The sequence below is a fragment of the Symphalangus syndactylus genome, chromosome 10, assembly GCF_028878055.3.
Source record: "Symphalangus syndactylus isolate Jambi chromosome 10, NHGRI_mSymSyn1-v2.1_pri, whole genome shotgun sequence".
Lineage (NCBI taxonomy): Eukaryota > Metazoa > Chordata > Mammalia > Primates > Hylobatidae > Symphalangus > Symphalangus syndactylus.
In genome coordinates, this window is record NC_072432.2 from 29,139,978 (window position 1) to 29,159,653 (window position 19,676).

At 35.4% G+C, this 19,676-nt stretch overlaps 1 protein-coding gene and 1 long non-coding RNA gene across 7 annotated transcripts in view; one reads left to right on the top strand and one right to left on the bottom strand.

The window, feature by feature from the left end:
* The window catches only part of COL25A1 (collagen type XXV alpha 1 chain), a 514,179-nt gene that overhangs the window by 61,580 nt on the left and 432,923 nt on the right, over window positions 1–19,676 (top strand). The window lies entirely within an intron of this gene.
* Window positions 1–19,676, bottom strand: part of LOC129492006 (uncharacterized) — a 54,384-nt gene that overhangs the window by 26,526 nt on the left and 8,182 nt on the right. The window contains exons 2-3 of the long non-coding RNA XR_008660686.2: window positions 6,399–6,485; window positions 1,339–1,462 (exon numbers count right to left, since the gene is read on the bottom strand). This is a non-coding gene — a long non-coding RNA (uncharacterized lncRNA). The remainder of the gene's footprint in view (window positions 1–1,338; window positions 1,463–6,398; window positions 6,486–19,676) is intronic.

Consider the following 19,676-nt stretch of genomic DNA (forward strand, 5'->3'; position numbering starts at 1 on the left):
TTGCTGTCACAAGAGATGACAGCTCCGTGTGTGTCATTGCCCATGAAGACCTTCCAGTGAGACAAGATGTGGAGGTGGAAGACAGTGATATTGATGATCCTGACCCTGAGTAGGCCTTGGCTAAAGTGTGTGTGTTTTAGTTTTTTAACAAAATGGTTTAAAAAGTAAAACCAAAAAAATTTAAAAATTGGAAAAGTCTATAAAGAAAGTGTACAATGTGTTTGTGTTATAAGCTAAGATTTATTACAAGACAGTCAAAAAATTAAAAACATGATGAAGTTTGTAAAGTAAATAGCTAAGGTTAATTTATTATTGAAGAGAAAATTTTAAAAAATAAATTTAGTGTAGTCTAAGTATACTGTGTTTATAAGGTCTACAGTAGTGTACAGTAATGTCCTAGGCCTTCCCATTCACTCACCACTCACTCATTGACTCACCCAGAGCAACTTCTAGTCCTGCAAGCTCCATTCATGGTAAGTGACTTATGCAAGTACCACTTAAAAAAATATTTTATACTACCTTTTTACTGTAACTTTCCCATATTAAGACTTACAAATACCATTGTGTTACAATTGCCTACCTGCTGTACAGGTTTGTAGCCTACAAGCAATAGAATATAAATAAATACACACACACACACACACACACATATATATAATAGAGCTACATTATATAATAATATAAATATTACTATATTACTATAATATAAATATAATATTACTACAATATAGCTATTATACATAGTATAGCTATATTATATAGCCTAGGTATATAGTAGGCTATACCATCTAGGTTTGTTTAAGTACACTCTATGATGTTTGCACAATGACAAAATTGCCTAATGATGCAGTTCTCAGAATGTATCCTCATCATTAAACAAAATATGACCATATTCTTTTAGTAATGATGGGATGGATTTAAGAGTAGTTGGTTCAAAGATTTCCATCAGTAGAAACCTGTTTGACTTGAGTAGTTGTCATTGCCCTTATTGGGCCTCTCAGGAGTTACTGGTTAGCCTATGAATGGGTTCATGACACTGCTCCCATCCAGAAAGTGGCTACCTCTACTCTCCTACCCCCACCACTCTGCATGCAGGAGCTGTTATCTATCATCAGAAGGGAATTTCCACTGCCTGCTCTGTACTAGAGAAGTGCTAGGCTTCATAAATATTGGTAATGGATGCCTGAATGGGGTGCAAGTTGGCAGACCCTCCGGAATCTGGACCAAGATATACAGAGAATGGGCTAGGAATGGGGAAAACAAGGAGTAGTCCCAAGGAGAAGCAGAGCTGCTGTGAGAGGCAGAGAGCAGCCCATTCATGGTTCTCTGACCACACACCTTCTACTTCCACGGTGCTCAGAGGGATCTCTGTTTGTAAATGAACAAGCACAAAACACAGGACCATTCATTTGGCAGAAAATTGAGATCAAAGCTCCAAAATGCATGATAGTGATACCTGGTACTGCAAGGACAAAAGGAAAGTTCATTAATACTAGTCTACAGAGCCTCACATGCAGTAAGCCCTCAAGCACTTGGTTGATGATTGAACAAAAATTGCAAGCAGAGATAACAAAACTTTGAGATAGTTGCCTGACATAACCTTTCTTTGAATTCACTTATTCAGTACGTGGGTGCTACTGAGATTATCATAATGGGCCAAAACTCTGCCTAAAGTCTGAGGCAATACTTAGAAAGTATGTGTTTCTCTATTCTCTCCCTAAAGCTGCTTGGTAAAAAACTTGATTAGGAAAAAAAAATCTAAGCCCAATAATAAAAGTGTACCAAAATATTAAAAACAGAATTACCGTAAGATCCAGCAATTCCACTTATGGGTGTATACCTCAAAAGAAATGAAAACAGGATCTCAAAGAGATAGTTGTATACCCACATTCACAGCAACATATTAACAATAGCCAAAATGTAGAAGCAACACAAGTATTCATTGACAGATGAATAGATAAACAAAATGTAGTATGTATATACAGTGGACTATCATATAGGCTTAAAAAAGAAAAGATATTCTGACTCATGCTATGACATGGATGATCCTTGAAGATACTATGTTAAGTGAAAGAAGGTAGGAACAAAAGGACAAAAAATATATTGTTTTACTTACATGAGGTACTTAGAGTAGTCAAATTCAGAGACAAAGTGGTTGCCAAGAGCTGGGATGGGGGCCTAGAACAGGCAGTTATTGTTTAATGGGCACAGAGTTTCAGTTTTGCAGGTAAAAAATGTTCTGTGGATGGGTGGTAGTGATGGTTGTACAACAATATGAGTATACTTAATGTCACTGAACTGTACAATTAAAAATGTTAAAAGGTAAATTTTCCATTATGCATATTTTATCACAAAATAAATAATTTTTTAAAGCAAAAAAAAAAAAAAGATTGCCATCAAACCATTCCTTTACCAGTATACATTCTGTGCATTAGTACCAGTGGAAACTTGCCAATTTTGGCTTTAAATAACCCTTACGGCAACTCTCTTATTTATTCATGTGATTTTTATTTCTCTCTTTACTGCCCTGGTTGAAGGTTTATGCCCTTGTAAATTTTTCATTTGAAAAGTTCCATCTGGGTGAACCCTAATTTTCTCCCACAATATGTTGAGCTCTGAAAGATAACTTTTCTAAATACCTCATGTATGAGATGTTTTATTCATCTCCACTTATGAATGGAGACAAATTGCCCTTCCTTTCTATTTCCCTAGCTGTGCCATTTATTTGAGCAGTTATGCTTCAGCACTTATTTTTTGTAACGTGAAGATCACATTAGAAATGTTTTTTTGTTTCCTCTCTGCTTTCCCATGAAGGATAGAAAAGTATTGCTACTGGGATCCTGGGATGATATCTAGTGTTTTTATAAAATAGGGCATATTGTAAATGCTATCTCTTATAAATAAGTGATTCAGATCACTTGGCTTTTTAGCATGTTCAACTAACTGGTAGTATAAATTTTTGAAATTTTTAAAAATCAGATTTTAATTTTACATGCTTATGAGATATTTTGATGTATTTCCTTCATTTTCAGTGACCATTCTACATAATGTGAAACTATATAACAATGTTCCTAGAACTTTTTTTTACACTTAAACAATTTTTTTTTAAGAAGAGCAAAAAGAGTCTAGTCTGGCTATTTTGCATATCAATTCCTGTTGAGAACTAGACATAATAAAGACTCATATCCAGCATCCATAGCTTTTAACATGGTTTGTAAATGATATTTAAATAATGTAAGTCATTGGAGAGAAAGATTGCATCAAAAATGTTCTCAAAACAAATAAGATTATCATATTTTAAAGTGTGCAGAACTAAATAAAAAGGCATTTCTAGAAGAAATTTTTGGAGGAGACTCAGAATGAAAATAGTTTTCTTGGATAAGGATGACTTTTTAAAATATAAACAATATTTAGCAATCAACTAAATTTTGTGCCAGGCTTATAGATTGAACATAATATATTCATTTCCTGAAGTATTGAATGGAAAAGTGGCCATTTGTGGTTGTACTCTTAAGTTTTACGAGAGCTTTTAAGAATGAGCTATAGGAGTTACAGGTGTTTGGGGAATGGCTTTGCGTTTCATTCAATTCAGGACTAATGTTCTCTGTCAGGTTCTGCTGCCTCTGATGCCTAGCAAACCAGAAAATTCAAAATAGCTCTTACTTAGAGGAAATAAATATTGGTTTCTTATATCTTCCTTTATTTGGCAAATATATTCTGGAAAAATTGTGTATGACATAAAGTTTTATAAATTAAATGTTTTAAATGCATGTGGGAGCTTCTAATTTAAAGTGATATTACAAAAGTGAAGAAATCTTTTGTAAAGTGAATCACTTCTCTAAAGTTATACTTTTAAAAACCTAAGTGTTTGTTTCTTGGTGGTTTCTTGAGCTGCTATTATTTTACAATGGGATATAACTTTTAATCCTTAATTTTATGAATATGAATGAAATAACAACAAAGTATAAGCAATATATAAGAAATCAATATTACGTATTAAGCACCTACAGTATATTCAGTCCAGTGCCTAATTACTATGGGGTGTGGAGAAGTATAGAAGAATCTATGTCACGAGGAGATTCTACCTAGAGCTAACTGCCCAATCTGTGCCAATGAGAAGGTTATTCTTAGAAATAACTTTACTATAAATAGATAATGAATACCTTCACCATAGATGAAATTACACCTGAATGTAACTGCAAAATCTGTGTCACACAAGAGATTACACTTAGCCCTAATTGTGCAATCTATGCTCATAGATTGAGTTTTACCTGTACCTTGCTGTTTATTTGTTTTATGACTTTACTGGATGAATTCTTTCCTCTTTGTCATATATTGCCACAGAAGTATCTGCTCATTGAATTTAGTGGTCAGCTAATGATTAGACTGAGATATCCTTAAATTTTTTGAATCAGTAAGTCTTCCATTCTTTGCGGAGGGGCTGTGTGTGTGTGTGTGTGTGTGTATTTGTGTGTGGGTGTATGTTTGTTGGGGGCATACCTTCAGTGCTCCAGCAGTTTACAACTCTGTCTTAGCTTTCACTTCTTGCTTGTGCATTGCCTTAAGGTCAATCAGAAATGAGAGATGAGTATCTTCTCAGATCTTCCTTGGATAGACACACAGCCCTGCACATGCAAGTGCCTATTTAGATCCCCCAGGAGTATATTGGAGCTTTTCAAAGCGTGTTATGAATGTCTTATTAACCAGATTTTGATTACAATTTTTTTGTCAGTCTCTTGTTAACCCTAACTGGTATCACTGACTCTGGCCACTGAGATCTTAAAAAATTGCTGCTGATTGTTTTTAACAAACACTCTGGGGATAGGTATTTTCTCACTTAGCAATCTCTGAGTGGGGTCAAAAATTTATTCCTGAGAATAGAGCTTGTCACTGGTCAAATTGTGACAAGTCTCTGGGATGGAGCTTTTGGGAGGAGCTCCAAACCTGTTCTGACCCAAACAATGACTGTGGGGTTTCACAGCTTCCATAGTTTTGAGGCTACTGGTATTTAAGGTTGGGAAGAAGGGGATGGGAATAGGCTAAGTTAAAATTCCACAATTTGCTGTTCTTATAGAGATTCAACTGTTTTTCCTGAATAAAAATTCATCAGATTGTTGCAGGCCTTTGTTTAATTTCCAGAGTTCTGGAAAATATGATTATGACCATTTTTGCTGGTATTCTTATTGCCTTCAGGGAGGAGTGAATTTTGGGAGGTCCTTATTCTGCCAGTCTGGAAGTGCTTCTCTGGTGGCTTTATACTGAGGCAAGCTTTTTGTTATCTAAGATGGCTGCCAGCAGCAACTTTGACATGTTTCCTGATTCTTATCATGCAGGGGGATGGGAGAGAGAAAGAGTGCAGGATTAGCTTTTTTCCTCCAGAAACCCTGAACAAACCAAATTGACATAGACCTACTCTTTTCTGAAACTAATATTAACAATTGTCAACAGAGAAGAAATTGCCATAGTTGGCTTACTTTAAACATTTAGGAGTAGAGTAGATGTTGGAGAGTCTATCACACTGCTAACAGGCTTACTTCTGGAGAATAATGTTAGAAAAGGGGAAGGCACAGTCTTGAAGGAGAAAAACAGTTCAGAAAAAAGAAGAGTGGAGATGATTGAGAATTCTTGCCCAAGCATTATCTTTAATGCTTGGCCTTTATTTATGCAAAGAGACATTTTGATGTGGGAAGAATATTTACTTTAGTTATACCATGGAAAAAATTAATTTGTCCACATAGGCTTCTACCCATTATTTTTTCTATAATGTGATAATGCAGTAAAATTGAATAAGGCTGCTTCAAGAAATAGTGTGGGGCAATAGATTGACCATTGAGAACAAGTTTGTATGGAGTAAATAGGTAGGAAAGCAGAGTATTTGAAGCTGAAAGTATTCTGTTGCACTTCTGTTGCTCAAGTTGTGGACCTTTTTAACAATGCAGTATTATGTTTGGAAGCAGTAGCTATGATCTGAAGACCACGAAATTGTTGAGTAGATGGAAAAGGGTGACAGAGTTGTGCCTATCAAGCAGTATTAAGTATGGTACATTATGTACTTTGGCCTCTAGAAACCTATAATTACCCGCTGTAGAACACTGCAGCATGAGTAATGGGGCTTCATGCACTATATAGTAATGTCAAAGCCCTCATTTATTAGTCATTCTTCACAATATCTTTGTGAAGTATGTCAGTATTATTATAATCTTAACTGTCTCCTACATGATGAATAAATTGAATCTCAGGAATGTGGATTACTAAAGGTTGCACATATTAGCTTATAACTGGGTTTTTGAATCTGTTCTTCCAGTGCTTATTCAATGCTCAATGAGCTTCCTCAAACAAATGGAATTAGATATGACTTTTTCCAATAGTCAGAAAAAAGAAAAAATCCACATACTCACTGTCTTTCAATATCTCTGTTTCCTGATGTTCATGAGGTAAGATAGTTTTGTACTGGTTGGATCAGAATGAATATGACAGTCAGACTACTATGGAAAGAAAACCAAGTGTAATTAACATGTAGGGACAAAGAAAGAACAAGACAAAGAGAACATGGAATTAGCAGCCTCAAAATAAAATAAGTAATACATTTATTAAGTAGTTGATTATAAAAGTAATTATGTTTTCATTAGGCAGTACATTCCTCTGTCCTGCTAAGTGAATTGGAATGCTGTACAGATGATAAGCATTAAAAAGCTGTGTCTGCCTTAAAGAAATAAAAACAACCCCAGGTCCTTAAATTCTTAATATGCAGGTGAAAGCCATATTTGGAAGGAAGAAAAGAAGGAAGAATTCGTAAGTAACACAAAAATAGTTTTTGCTAACATTTGGTCCAATTCTAACATTTTGGAGTTCCTCTTTTCCACTGAAGATAGCAGTTATCACTTTTTAATGTGGCTTTGAAATTTTAGAACAGAATCCTTGTGAAGTGCATCAAACATTCTTGAACTGTTTTCAGGACATTCTTTTTATGAAGCCACAGAACCAGCTGCTCTTCTGCCTTAGTCAGTTAGTGTTTTGTCACTGATGCTTTTAAGAATGTGGGTATAATAAAACAGCCTCTGAGACATTGATCCAGTTGTAGCTATTTTAAGGAGGCGATTATAGCAAAATGAGACACTGATTTATAATGTATTGTTCTTTCTGGTGTAGGCCAAATTACATGATTTGTCACAGAGGTTACTTATATATATCTCAGAAAGAAAAATTCTATGGATGTAATTGCAGACCAATTGAATGGATATATTTTGTGTGGTAAAGGAGAATGCAGCTTACATTAGGAAATTATTATTGGCTAACATTCTTGATCAAGTCTTTCTTGGTAGCTACACAAGTGCATTTAATCGATAACACAACTATTAGGATAATTCAGTCTAAAATCTTTCTGTTGAAGACAATGACTCTATATGTTATAAAGGTGAATCAAAATTTCAGCCACAGTTTATAGGAGTGTTGTTACTTAACATCAATATTTTCTCATTCAATATCTAAAGTCATCTTGTAATTTTTATTGACTGAAATAGTAATACAAACTATCTTACTTATTTTTCAGTGTGTCATGTTAGAAAATCAATTCATATGATGAATTCTAAGTATATTATGCCAAAGACTTAGAGGGAAAAATTGTCAGCATGAATTATGATATGTTCTCTTGTTCATGGTGTGGCTTTATTGACAAAGTATTGATTTTTGTACTTAGGATTTAAAGGTACATTTTTCTGTTCCCATCTGCTTACTCCGCAAATTGGTTGTATTAAGGACTGGGTGACTTCTGAAATCAACGACAATCATATTTGGATTTTTGGTAACATCTGGGCTAACCCAAGAAATTGAAATGATGACTTCAGAATTTTTTGACATTATCCACGGCCAAAGAGCTATCATATGTTGAGAAATTGTATATAACTAAGTTCAATGTTAGATATTCTTTATAGTTTAAGCTGTTTGGTTTTCAAAACACTACCATTTTGTGTAAGAATTTAATTTCCTTCTTCTGCACATAAAAAAAACAAGTTCAGCAAGTTTTTAACTTGCCTAAAATCACATGTTTAGTAACAGAGTGCTGAGGTTTAGACCAGGTCTGCCTGAATTGCAAGGTCGCTCATTTCCATTCTTCCATGTTGCCTCTCAGCAATAAAGAAACATCTTTTCCAATAAACCTTAATAAACCTATTTAGAAAATCCCATTTAGTTTGGATGGTCAGAACAGAATTTAGAGTAGCTTAAAAAAATAAAGTAAGCAGAGCTACAGTGCTCACTCAAATGGTCTTGTTTGATTTCATCCCTGACCACACACCTCATGTCATGTAAAAAGAGCCACTGCCTCCCTGCAGTTGTCTTTCCTGGATTTCTCTGTGAATTTTTGCCTTCTTTGATATATAATACACACCACAAACAAGAATGTGCTGCAGCTTGAGATTACTGTAAACTGAGCTGGTGGTCACTAATATGTAAAATGAGGAGGTTGAACTAAATAATAGCTAAATCTTAGAAATTCTACATGGTAGAATTCTAAAATGTGTAGATTAGTTTGTCATGTAACATGAAGCTTGACTATGAGTATTTGGTGGGTTTGGAATACTGGAATGTAATAACAGTTGTTATGAGTCACAATTATATTGTAACTCTCTCTGGCCATGAATAATTTTATTGATTAACTTTAATGTAAGAAAAATTTTAAATTTATTTATTTATTATTATTTTTTATTTTTTTGAGATGGAGTCTCACTTCTGTTCCCAGGCTGGAGTGCAGTGGCGCTCTATCTCGGCTCACTGCAACTTCTGCCTTCCAGGATCAAGTGATTCTCCTGCCTCAGACTCCTGAGTACCTGGGACTACAGGCATGTGCCACCATGCCCGGCTAATTTTTGTGTATTTAGTAGAGATGGGGTTTCACCATGCTGGCCAGGATGGTCTTGATCTCTTGACCTCATGATTCACCCACCTCAGCCTCCCAAAGCATTGGGATTACAGGCGTGAGCCACCGTGCCTGGCCTTAAATTTATTTTTTACTTTTATCTTGCAGATTGACTTTCATTTTTATCAATATTTTTGAGTTTGTATTTTAGGTCATAGATATCTATTTCTTTGTCACCTACTTCCGTTTCTTCTCTGTACCGCTAATTCAAACGTCTGTTTGAGTGTGCTTTTTTATTATTTTATTTTATTTTTTGATTAAGCATTTTTGAAATAGAACCTTTGGACTGGCATTCTGACATTGGCATAGATGCTCCCCTTTTGACAGTTTAAACAATTTCATGTGGCTATTAACATCATTGTTAAGTTTTATAGCATCTTCTGGGCACTTAAACATTTGCAGAGTGCTAAACACATGTGCCTTAATTAAGGCCACATTATACATTTTTAATAAAATACAGCAACTGTTGATTGTCACAAGGCAAGAGTGATTTAAATAATTGAAAATGTTACAAGTAACACTGTTTATGGTACAACAATATATTTTGTTGCAGCATTACATCACTGAAAAAGGACCTTAGAAAATGCTGCTCTGTATGTATCAAATCTAAAATAGGGACTTCCTGTTGATGGTATGACTTTATTGACCATGATGGTGAGAGTATAGTTGATCCTTATTATTCATTGATTTTGTATTTGCAATTCACCTACTTGCAAAAATTTATTTGTAACCCGTTGATATAGTTTGGATATTTGTCCCCACCTAAATCCCATGTTGAATTGTAATCCCTAATGCTGGAGGTGGGGCCCGGTGGGAGGTGTTTAGGTCATGGAGGCGGGTCCCTCATGGCTTGGTGGTGTCTTTGTGATAGTGAGTTTTCACAAAGTATGGTTGTTTAAAAGTGTATGGCACCTCCCCACCCCTTGCTCCTGCTTTCGCCATGTGAAGTTCCTGCTTCTGCTTCACCTTCCACCATGAGTAAAAGCTCCCTGAGGGAGGTCCCCCAGAAACAGATGCCCCTACACTTCCTGTACAGCCTGCAGAACCACGAACCAGTTAAACCTCTTTTTTTATAAGTTACTCTGTCTCAAGTATTTCTTTATAGCAATGCAAGAACAGCCCAACATACCCTCCAAATCAATATTCACAGCACTTGCACAGCCATCGTCAGACATGTGCAGAGGGTTGAAAAATTTGAGTTGCCCAACACTCTAACAAGGTGATGCCCTGCCTTCTTGGTTCAGCTCTTATAGTGTAACCAAGTGTCATTTTCAGAATTTATTTAGTGCCACATATAAACAATTTTTGTACTTTTTGTTGGTGGTTTTGCTGTTGGAAATGGTCCCCAAACACAGTGCTGACTTCTTTCTAGCGTTCCTAAGTGCAAGAAGGCTGTAATGTGTCTTACGGAGAACTTATGTGTGTGAGGTAGGCTTTGTTCAAGCACGAGTTAAATATGCTGTTGGCAGTGAGTTCAATGTTAATGAATCAACAATATATATTAAATAAGGTATCTTTAAACAAAAACATACATGAAGCAAGGTTATGTATTGAATGGTTGCCGAAAATGTTGTAACCAGAGGCTTACAGGAATCTAACCTTATATTTCCCCTAGGAGCAATGGTTCAGAATTTGTGAATTCAGTGTTTGCGGCAATCTTATACACTATAACTTTTGCAAATAACAAGAATAAGTTTGTCATGTTGGAGTCACATGACAAAATGCCTCTGGAATAATCAGGAAGACCTTACAAATGTAGTTATTTAGAAATCCAATTTTTTAGGGGAGAGGGGTACCCCAGAGCTTAAAACTATGTTATGTTTTCAGCAGATGCCTCTCTGGGGGTTTTCTTTAAGATATTAAAATGTCTCTTGTGCATTTTTGTTCATTCTTACTTCCAAATTTTGCTACTTCTCTAGATCTGTACTGTAAGTTACCATATGATTGTATAAAAATGAACATTTCAGTCAGTTATGCAGTTGGGCATTTAAAAATAGATTTTGTTTAAAGAATGATGTAAATAACTCTAAGATAGGCTATTCATAAACTAACAGAGATGGAAAACATTTCCTACATCTTAGCCACCGTACTATCTGGAATTCCACAGTAATACCAAAAACTTCAGTGGGCCCTGCAAATCAAGGGATGATGGTGCTAGCATATTTGGTCTCTGGTCAAGAAAGGGATCTAGAGAGTCCTATAGCAAGTTTTCATATTGTAGGAAAAGCCTCGGTGAAATTCATTTTTGCCTGCTCCGATGGCCTAAGAAAGCAGTGCCTGTCATAATTTAGAGAGACGCAACCCTGAACACCATAATCCCGAATGTTGAGATTCCAACAGATCAAAACCTTTGAGGATCTTTTGATCCTTAACATTTAAAATCCGTAACATCTAAAATTCTAAAAATCCCAGTTCTAAAAGATTAAAATCCTGAGTGCTGAAATCCAAGAAGCCGAATTCTGGGGAAAGGGATTAGTGTATATCTGGCTGTGTGAAGGATAGTTACATCATGTCAGTTGCATCATGTTAGGTAAAACTATTACCTTATTATTGTCTTTATTTGAAAATTAAGTATGGTTTAAAGAGATGTGTGTGGGTGCCAAGTAGACAAGGGGTGGACTTGCGGATTTAATTTTACTTCGACTGGATTTTAACTTGACTGGATTAAGGAGTACCTAGAAACCTGGTAGAGCATTATTTTAGGTGTGTCTGTGAGGGTGTTTCCAGAGGAGATTAGGTGGGGAAGATCTGCCCTCAACATCAATGGATACCATCCAAATGGCAGGGATCCTAGAGAGAACAAAATAAAGAAGGCAAATTGGTCTCTCTGAGAGCTGAGACAGACTTTTTTTTTTTTTTTTTTTTTTTTTTTTTGAGACGGAGTCTTGCTCTGTCGCCCAGGCTGGAGTGCAGTGGCGCTGAGACAGACTTTTCTTCTGCCGCTGGGGACATCAGAACTCCAGGCCTGCTGTCCTTTGGACTCCAGGACTTATACCAGTGGTGCCCCAGGTCCTGAGGCTTTTGGCCTTGGCTTGAGAGTTATATACCATTGACTTTCCTGGTTCTGAGGCGTTCAAATGTGAACTGAGCCACCATTACCAGCATCCCAGAGTCTCCAGCTTGTAGATGACCTGTCTTGGGACTTCTCAGCCATCATAATTGCATGAATCTATTCCCCTAATAAATCCCCTCTCATATATCTATATATGTGCCCTATTGGTTCTGTCTCTGGAGAACCCTGAGTAACACAGATTTGCTATCAGGAAGTCGAACATCATTTTTTTCTTATCATATTCGTTGTAACACAGTGGAAGAGATCTGTAAAATTGTCCCCTTGCAGAAAGGCTGTGATAAGTGTATGAGGCTACTTAATGGTGAAAGATAAAAATTTAAAAGCTAATTAATTGATGCTGCCAAAGCAGAAAATCGCTAATTGCAATGGCTGAGCAATAACCAGACTTTCAAATGGACAGCTTATAGTTACAAAATTTGTAGACTATAACCACTTTCCAAATACAAGTGCAGCAAGTGTTTAGAAGATTATAGAAAAGTGAAAATGCCAGCAAAAATTACAAGAAATCTCCCCTGCCAAGTTATTCAGTCGTGTACGACTACTGCTCCTTCACACATAGTAACAATTCATTATGCTATGTATTTCATCTTCACATCATTTTTAATACCGGAGGTGTAAATTGTGTAAATAATTTTAGAGAGTTCTAACTTGTTTTATGCAATTCTTTTTTTTTTTTTTGCTGCGAATTTGACTCCATTAAAGTGCGTTATCATAATGTTGGCTCTGTGGGTAAGAATTGTATTTGTATATAAAAACATTGAAACCTCCTCAAGAAACGAAGAAATTTCCTTTTTGTACATTTGCATTTGTGAAGGATGAAATTTCTCAAGATCTTGACTCTTACTACGTATGTAGTGGTGACCTGTCATAGTTTGTGATCAATCTTGTTAAAAGACTTTGGTTATTCATCATGGTATTTCAGATAACTGCAGTTATATAGCTGGGTGCCCACAATTACCAACCACAGTGATATATGTTTTGCATTTTGCATTTTGACCAATTTCTTTATGAATCTGGTTCATCTACTCACAACTGCTATACTCATGCAACTATTGTTACTATACCTGAGTGTTTGTGCTTGCAAAAATATGTATATTATTATTGCCTATTTTATTGTATTAATATAAGGTGGCCTATCAAGTGTTCTGCCATGTTTTTATGTTTCCCAAATAAATCCCCCTTAAAAATGTAAATAAATGGCTTTAAAATATTTTTTAATTATTTTTTTCCCCAGAATTATATTTTTGAGATTTTGATCTTTTAGGACTGTGATTTTAGGGATTTTGGACTTTAGGGATTTTGGTGTTTCAGAGTTTCAGCATTCAGGATTCGATTTTTTAGGATTGTGTGTCTCAGGATTATGGCCCGCACCCCTAACAAAGAGGGGAAACCTGAGATGTTTTTCCTTGGGATTGATAAGAGATAAGCCTTGATTGATATTGAACATATGTAGGGATTGAATGGTGCTTTTCATAAATCTCTGCCATTTTTCAGTGGGAAAGTTAATATGAAACATTTATTTTACTGAGAAAAATTATTATTTTTTTCTTTTTAGAAAATAGAAAAATAGGGTACAAGTGCAGTTTTGTCACATGGATATATTGTACGGTGGTAAAGTCTGAGCTTTTAGTGTAACCATCACCCAAATAGTGTACATTGTACTCATTAAGTAATTTCTCATGTCTCACCCCCCTCCTACCTCCCATTCTTCTGAGACTCCAGTGTCTGTTATTCCATACCCCATGTCCATGTGCACATATTATTTAGCCCCCACTTATAAGTGAAAACATGTGGTTTTTGACTTTCTGTTTCTGACTTATTTAACTTAAAACAACGGTCTCCAGTTCCACCCATGTGACTGCAAAAGACATGATTTCATTCTTTTTTATGGCTGAATAATATTCTGTTGTATATGTGTGTGTATTACAAATACAGCGGAATACTATTGCATTTCATTACAATAGTATGCATATATTTGTATAAATACAAACTAGCGTGTGACTAGTGTGTAACAAGTATGTATACATATTTATATAAATATATATGTATTCTATTGTATTGGAATACGATAGTATTCCATTTTGTATATGTAAATATGTGCACACAATGAAATTGTATGTGTGTATGTATATATATAAACAGATATTTAATAATATATAATTAAATTATACACACACACAACAGTTTCTTTATCCAGTCATCCATTGTTGGACACAGGTTGATTTCGTATCTCTGCTATTGTGAATAGTGTTCTGATACACATACAAGTGCAGGTCTCTTTTTGATATAATTTCTTTTCTTTGGGGTATATACCCAGTAGTAGAATTGCTGTTTCAAGTGGTATTTCTCCTTTTAGTTCTTTGCAAAATCTCCATACTGTTTTCCATAGAGATGGTACTAATTTTCCCACCAACAGTGTGTAAGTATTCCATTTTCTCCACATCCTCGTCAACATCTGTTATTTTTTGTCTTTTTAGTAATAGCTATTCTGACTGGAGTAAGATGGTATCTCATTGTGGTTTTAATTTGCATTTCTCTGATGATTAGTGATGTTGAGCCATTTCTATGTCTTCTTTTGAAAATTGTCTATTCATGTCTTTTGCCCACTTTTTAATGGAGTTATTTATTCTCTTCATTGTTTGAATTCCTTGTAGATTCTGAATGTAAGTTTTTTGTCAGATGCACACTTTGCAAATATTTTACTGAAAAGAGTTCTTTGTGGATTATTTTTCAAAGTTCTCAGATATACCTACTGAAGTGATAATTTAATTGGAGAGTCTAACCCTCATGAGAGCTGAGTGCTCTGTTTCTTAAAGTGTGGTTCCAAGCCCACCTCTATCATAATCAGCTGGGGAATTAACATTGCAGATTCCCTAGGGACTTACTGTAGGCTGATTAAGTCAGACTTTCTGGGAGTGTGACTCAGGTATTTGTATGTATGTATGTATGTATGTATGTATGTATGTATGTATTTATTTTGAGATGGAGTTTCGCTCTTGTTGCCCAGGCTGGAGTCCGGTGGCACAATCTCGGCTCACAGCAACCTCTGCCTCCCGGGGTTCAAGCGATTCTCCTGCCTCAGCCTTCCGAGTAGCTGGGATTACAGGCACTTTCCACCACACCCGGCTAATTTTTGTATTTTTAGTAGAGATGGGGTTTCTCCATGTTGGTCAGGCTGATCTTGAACTCTCGACCTCAGTTGATCCACCCACCTCAGACTCCCAAAGTGCTGAGATTACAGGCGTGAGCCGCTGTGCTTGGCCAGGCATTTGTGTTTTTAAGGTACACTACAGTTTGAGAATCACTCTTAGTGAGTTGGTAGAAACAAGAATTTCTATCGTATTTTAGTCAAGTAATTTACATTCTTTGACTGAAATGGATTTGATGATTTTTAAAACTTTAAGGAGTACAGATGTAGCCCAAGTTAAGTAAACATAATACATGAAAATATAGACAAACTCCCAGGTGAGATTTTAAGTTAAGATGACTGATATCTAAACATATATGCCTGAACTTAGAAGGATAAATAATCTTGTTCCTTTCAATGCAGTCACTTAAAGGACCTCCATGTGTGGTTTCTCTCCAAGGCCTTAAAGGGTTCTACCCATATATTAGTGGGCAATTCCAATGACCTTTTTTTTGATATTTCCTGTCAGAGTTTTTCAGAACCTGGTTGACCAAACCCCTATACCAATTTGATTACTTTTTTCTCCTCCTCCTCCTTCTTTTTAAACACAAATGGTATTATTTATTATGTGTATCACTATTATCACAAGTCCTGGCTCAGAAAAACCTGTGTTTCTAAAAATCATATGTACTTTTAAAAAATAAACAAGCATTGAGGATTTTAAAAAACATTAAAAATTCCAAGACAGGAGTTCAGAGTATATTTCAAGCAATGAAGTAAGTATCATTATAGCACTGTAAGGTTTTTACTTGGAAGAAGATGACATAAATTCTGAGATATATATTTCCAAATCGGTAGATATAGGTATACTTCTTAGATATGTAATTCATAAATCTTTAGGGATATCAGTATCTTACACTCAGCACTTGTCACACACTAGTTTGTATGCTATGCCTGGTTCTAAAAGACATTATTTAGTAACAGAAATAAAAGATCTCTTCATTTAACCCCTTTACTGGTCCCTATTAGATACAAGATGTTTTGTTAAATAATCGGCTGATTATTAAGACCTAACTGGTAGGCCGGGCGCGGTGGCTCACGCTTGTAATCCCAGCACTTTGGGAGGCCGAGGCGGGCGGATCACGAGGTCAGGAGATCGAGACCACGGTGAAACCCCGTCTCTACTAAAAATACAAAAAAAAAATTAGCCGGGCGTGGTGGCGGGCGCCTGTAGTCCCAGCTACTCGGAGAGGCTGAGGCAGGAGAATGGCGTGAACCCGGGAGGCGGAGCTTGCAGTGAGCCGAGACTGCGCCACTGCACTCCAGCCTGGGCGACAGAGCGAGACTCCGTCTCAAAAAAAAAAAAAAAAAAAAAAAAAAAAAAAAAAAAAAAAGACCTAACTGGTAAATGCAGCAGATAGGGCACACTTTCCTGTACTCCAAGGAGTTCTTTAGAAAGGGATTATCTTTATCCAAATGAAGGCCATTTCCCTAACTGTTAGGGTCAAGGTGGAGGTGGGGGAGATGTCCCCACTCACTTTCTTTCAGAACTCTTTTCTGACTTGGTTTTGGGTGCTGCCAGCTGCTAGCAGCTGTCCCCAACTAATTCTGCATACCCTGAAACTTTGGGGATATTGTATTCTAAAGTCAATATTTAAGACATAGAACTATCATTAGTGCAGTTTTTTTTTGGGAAAATGTGGAATATAATAATAATTTCCAATGTTTTCATGTAAAAATGCATCCCAACTTTCTAAGAGCACACAACAATAAGATTGAGGCCTGCCTGGTTACAATAGACATGTTAGAATTGTAATGTTTATTTTTGGGTAAGTCCACATTGGTGACCTGATTAATAGGCTGAAATAGTTTGGAAAGATAAAAATATCTACAGTAACAGAACATTTAAATTTTCATTTCTCTAAATGCCAGGAAATTACAAATTAAATTGTGACATGAGGAAATGGAGGCTGACAATAAAGAAATGTCTCCTAATATTGTATAGATCTAAAGCATCCTTCAGGAATTAATTCTTGGTCTATTTGAGTTGGTATATATGTGATATAGCTGAAGGCGAGAGGATCAGCTTCTGTGATTCTGTTTAGGTCTCTGAATACAAAATGTTTATACACCTGTAACGACTCACACTTATTGTTAGGAAATCAATTTGATTTGGATAATTTTTTAAAAATTAATAAAACTAATCACATTTCTTTCCAGATATATACAAGACAGAGTTATTTAAACAATAAAGTAGATTTGTAGAGAATCTGTTTTGTCTGGGAGTTATTTAAAACAATGCAGTTTTTTCATTCAGCAATATAGGTTTGCTTAATCTTGAGCCCAAAATGGACAGCCTCCTTCGGGAATATGTCTGGTTTATAGCTGTAAAGACAACATGACTTTTTAAACTCTCTTGGGTCACTGAGGGAATAGTTGACTAGGTGTGTGAAGTAAGGATTCTAAATCCTACATTTAGCAAGTAAAAGATGATGGAATTTATTAGTTAAACATATTAAAATGTTTATGTAGTAATTATTAAAATTGATTGCTAAAATTAAATAGTTTAATATTAATTCTTGAGAACATAAATTCTTATAATTACTTACCAGGGGCCTAAAAGATTATAGAGTTGAGCTTTTAGTTTAGCAAGTTTCTCTGAAAATCAGTTCTTTAAAAATATGATTGTTCAAATGTTAAATGTTAGAATTGAGGTTAAAGAATAAAAAGTTGGCCAGGCGCTGTGGCTCACGCCTGTAATCCCAGCACTTTGGGAGGCTGAGGCGGGCAGATCACGAGGTCAGGAGATCGAGACCATCCTGCCCAACATGGTGAAACCCCAGCTCTACTAAAAATACAAAAATTAGCTGGATGTAGTGGCGCATGCCTGTAATCTTAGCTACTCCGGAGGCTGAGGCAGGAGAATCACTTGAACCGGGGAGTCGGAGGTTGCAGTGAGCTGGGATCACGCCGTTGCACTCCAGCCTGGTGACAGAGAGAGACACTCCGTCTCAAAAAAAATAAATAAATAAAGATAAAGAATAAAAGAATAAAAAGTTATTTAGAGCACAAATACAAAAAGTTACTTAATAGTTGATGTTATTTTTAAATTTGTTAGTTTCTTGGAAAGAATATGCCTATTTTGCTGAAACTTGTGACCACTTTATTCTTTATCTTCCTTTTGTAGGAGTTATTACCACAGCAATGTTGACCCATGATTGTGTCTTTATGAAAATTGGGGCATTTTATTTATTTATTTATTTAGGCATGAAAAGTCCTTAAAATGTATAACACTGAAGAAAATCAACATATAGGAACGTTAAGATATAGATACTGAATAATGAAGTCTTTTCATTTCAGATATGATCATAAGTCCATGCATTTTATAGGTTGATCAGTGAAAGGAAGGCCAAGATAGCTAGGTTTTTAGTAACACTGGTTAAGAGCCCATAACACAGAAGGTGTAAATTGGGTCACTTAACTGTTAACAGCATTGCAGTGACTTACAATCTGATACTCAAAAGTAGTATTGGTTAAAATAATAGAAATGTTAAAGCGTTATTTTCTGTTTCATTTCCCGTTTAATTCCATTTTCTTGTTACAACAGATATGCATACATGTTTTATGCATTACAAGTGAAGTACTTATATATTTTAAGGTCAGCAAAAACATGCTAGGTTCAGATGTGTTTCTGCATACTCTTGGAAACAGTAATTGTGATTTCATCCATTACTATTACAAACAAGGTTAATGACTGGATGTAATTCCTACAGGTATAGATTTTTAAAGTGCAGCTTACACTTTAAGAACTCATTGGAGAAATTTGCATGGACTTTCATTCTACTCTGATTTAAAGGTTTTAGGCAAATTTGAAAAATTTCAAAATTGCTGTATTTTTCATTGAAAATTTGTTTACACAAAGAGTAATATAGGGCTTTTTTTGCTATAGAATTTCATCAATTACTCATCCCATATTGTTTAGTACTTCGTATCTTATGCATATTAAGTAATTTTATCAATTATTCATCCCATATAACTTAGTACTTAATATCTCATGCATATGCATATTAAGATGCATACTTAGTATCTTATGCATATTAAGTACTAAATAATATGGGATGAGTAATTGATAAAATTGTGCAGGGTTGGGAAACTCTTGCTTCCTGGAAGTTTATGGCTCTGAAGACTTACCCTCACATTCATTTTCCACATTATTCAGTCTTGGTTCTACATTTCACCCATAAAATTTTCTGGAAAGATATCCACTCATATCAGTAAAATAGTTGTCTACTTATATTCTTTTCAGAGGAATTATAAATGCAGAAACCTCATAAGCAATGTGACATTGAAAACAGTGAAATAACAATATTATAGGGAATAAATCATAATATGTTTGAGTACTAAAAAGAAAGAAAATTGTTTCCATGTGCTCTAAAGGAATTTGAATTTAGTTTCCAGAATTTGGATTTCAATAAAGTACTTTTGAACCTTTTTCTATTATTATAATCTTAGTAACATTATCCTCATCAGGTTTGATTTGATTTTAATAGCAAAATACATTT